This window comes from Sapajus apella, unplaced genomic scaffold (assembly GCF_009761245.1).
Source record: "Sapajus apella isolate SASKATOON/1434 unplaced genomic scaffold, GSC_monkey_1.0 scaffold38, whole genome shotgun sequence".
NCBI classification, from domain to species: Eukaryota; Metazoa; Chordata; class Mammalia; order Primates; family Cebidae; genus Sapajus; species Sapajus apella.
Window position 1 is genome coordinate 15,922,120 of NW_022436978.1, and position 3,705 is coordinate 15,925,824.

The window sequence follows — 3,705 nt, forward strand, 5'->3', positions numbered from 1 at the left end:
GGATCACGAGATCAGGAGTTCAAGACCAGCCCAGCCAGCATGGTGAAATCCCCGTCTCTACTAAAATTACAAAAAATTAGCTGGGCGTGGTGGCAGGCACCTGTAATCCCAGCTACTAGGGAGGCTGAGGCAGGTGAATTGCTTAAATCTGGGAGGCAGAGGTTGCATTGAGTCGAGATCCTGCCACTGCACTCCAGTCTGGGCAACAAAGTGAGACTCCATCTCAAAAACAAAGAAAAACGTGTCCTCCTAATACCATGACTTTGATCTTATTCAATCTGTACAATAATAAACCTGACCATACTATACAAAAGGTGAGTACACTCTTTTTTTGTCATAAATTTCATTATAAAACTGGTCAACGTTGACTGCAAATGGCCCAGCCTGTCTCCTGTGGAGACATAGCATCAAGCCTTATATAAGCCTGTGTCCTAATCCATAAAATGGAGTTAATAAAACCTGCCTCTCAGATCTATGGATAGTTAAGTATGTTTATGAGCCAGGCACAGTGACTCACCCCTGTCATCCCAGCACTTTGGGAGTCCAAGGTGGGCAGATGACTTGAGGTCAGGAGTTCCAGACCAGCCTGACCAACAGGGCGAAGCTCCCTCTCTACTAAAAATACAAAAATTTAGCCAGGTGTGGTGGTGGGCACCTGTAATCCCACCTACTAGGAAGACTGAGGCATGAGAATCATTTGAACCTGGGAAGCTGATGTTGCAGTGAGGCAGGATCGCACCACTACACTCCCAGACTGGGCGACAGAGGGAGACTCTCTCTCAAAGGGAAGGGGAGGAGAGTGGAGGAGGAGAGGGGGGAAGAGGGAGGGGGAGAGGAAGGGGGAGGAGGCAGGGGGAGGAGGCAGGGGGAGGCAGAGGGGGAAGAGAAGGGGGAGGGGGAGGGAGACGGAGGAGGAGGGGGAGAGGGAGGGAGACAGGGAGGAGGATGGGGAGGGAAACAGAGGAGGAGGGGGAAGAGGAGGCAGGAGGAGGGAGGGAGAGGGAGAGGAGGAGGAGGAAGAGGAGGAGGGAGGGGGCAGGGAGACGGAGGAGGAGGGGGAAGAGGAGGGGGAGGAGGGGGAAGAGGAGGGAGGAGGGGGCAGGGAGACAGGAAGGAGGAGGGGGAGGAGGGGGAAGAGGAGGGAGGAGGGGGGAGGGGGCAGGGAGACAGGGAGGAGGAGGGGGAAGAGGAGGGGGAGGAGGGGGAAGAGGAAGGAGGAGGGGGCAGGGAGACAGGGAGGAGGAGGGGGAAGAGGAGGGGGGAGGGGGCAGGGAGACAGGGAGGAGGGGGGAAGAGGAGGGGGAGGAGGGGGAAGAGGAGGGGGGAGGAGGGAGGGAGAGGAGGGGGGAGGAGGGAGGGAGAGTGGGAGGAGGGAGAGGGCAGGGGGAGAAGGGAGGAGTGTGGGAGGAGGGAGAGGGCAGGGGGAGAAGGGAGGGAGAGGGGATTGGGGAAGGTGGGGAGGGGGGAGAACAGGGGGAGGGGAGAGGAGGGCAGTTTATGTATATGAAGGGCCTATTCAGTGCCTGGAACAGCTAGCTGATGCTTAAGGTTTCTCTTGCCTCTCCTTCCTTCTCATATCTAATAAATCTTTTAACTTGCCTGATCTGTATCCTACATTTTTCACAGATCTGCTCATTCCTCTTTACAAACCTATAGGAACTACAATCCTCCCTTTTTTTTGGAGACAGTCTCCCTCTGTCACCCAGGCTGGAGTACAGTGGCGTGATCTTGGCCCACTGCAACCCCTCCTGGGTTCGTGCCATTCTCCTGCCTCAGCTTCCCTAGTAGCTGGGATTATGGGTGCCTGCCACCACATACAGCTAATTTTGTATTTTTAGTAGAGACAGGGTTTCGCCATGTTGGTCAGGCTGGTCACAAACTCTGAGTCTCAAGTGGTCCACCCACCTCGGCCTCCCAAAGTGCTGGGATTGTGGGTGTGAGCCACCCACCGTACCTGGCCCAGAACTACAGTCCTTTCTAGGGGCTGATCATTCTCACACGGTTGCAATAGACATTTCTGCTTCTACTTTTCATCTTGTTAACTTATGCTGTTTGTAGGGTGATTTCTCTTGTTATCTCATCTTGAGTTCTTCTGCTGTTGTTAAGGAAGGAAATGTTATATTCTTATTTATTAGGAAAGGTAAATTTACAGATTTAGTTTCTATCTTTTTCTATTACCAAATGACTAAAAATGGTTGGATTGATTTTCACCAAATTTGGGAGATTTGTTTGGGGTGGTCCAACTTAAAATATAAAGCATCTGAAAATCCTCAATTTTTTCTCCCTTTTGAGACGGGGTCTCACTCTGACAAATCGGCTGGAGTGCAGTGGCGAAATCTTGGCTCACTACATCATTGACTTTCCAGGCTCAAGTGAGTCTTCCTCCTCAGCCTCCCAAGTGGCTGAAGTAGCTGGGACTACAGGCGCCCTTGCCACCACACCTGGATAATTTTTGTATTTTTAGTAAAAACAGGGTTTCGCCGTGTTGCCCAGGCTCATACCCATAATCCCAGCACTTTGGGAGGCTGAGGAGGGCAGATCACCCGACCTCAGGAGTTCGAGACCATCCTAGCCAACATGGTAAAACCCGTCTCTACTAAAATACAAAAAAAAAAAAAAAAAAAATCAGCCAGACATGGTGGTGTGTGTCTGTAGTCCTAGATACTTGGGAGGCTGTGGCACAAGAATCCCTCTAGCCCAAGAGGTGGAAGTTGCAGTGAGCAGAGATTGCACCACTGCACTACAGCCTGGGCTACAGAGTGAGACCCTGTCTCTCTCTCTCTTTCTCTCTCTCTGACACACACACACACACACACACACACACTAGCTGGGCATGGTGATTTGGGCTTGTAGACCCAGCTACTTGGGAGGCTGAGGTGGGAGGATCACTTGAACCTGGGAGGTAGAGGTTGCAGTAAACTGAGATGGTGCCACTGCACTCCAGCCTAGGTGACAGAGTGAGACCCTGTCTCAAAAAAAAACAAAAAAAAAAATAAAAAACCAAAAAAAAAAAAAAAAAACACCCTTTTTTAGTCAGATGCATTAAATTAAAAAAAAACAAAAACTTTTAGTAGGCTGGATACGGTGGCTCATGTCTGTAATTCTAACACTTTGGGAGGTGAAGGCAGGAAGACTGCTTGAGCCCAGGAGTTCAAGACCAGCCTGGACAACATTGTGAGACCCTCATCTCTACTTTAAAATTTTAGGCCAGGCGGCATGGTGGCTCACACCTGTAATTCTAGCTCTTCGGGAGGCTGAGGCAGGCGGATAACTTGAGGTCAGGAGTTCGAGACCTGCATGGCCAACATGGTGAAACACCATCTCTACCAAAGATACAAAAAATTAGCCGGGAGTGCTGGTGCGTGCCTGTGATCCCAGCTACTCAGGAGCCTGAGGCAGGAGAATCACTTGAACCCAGGAGTCGGAGGTGGTGAGCAGAGATCGTGCCGTTGCACTCCAGCCTGAGAGACAGAACAAGATTCTGTCTCAAAAAAATAAATGAAATAATTAATTTTTAGTAAGAAACAGTGTTGGCCGGGCGCGGTGGCTCACGCCTGTAATCCCAGCACTGTGGGAGGCTGAGGCGGGTGGATCACGAGGTCAAGAGATCGAGACCATCCTGGTCAACATGGTGAAACCCCGTCTCTACTAAAAATACAAAAATTAGCTGGGCATGGTGGCACGTGCCTGTAATCCCAGCTACTC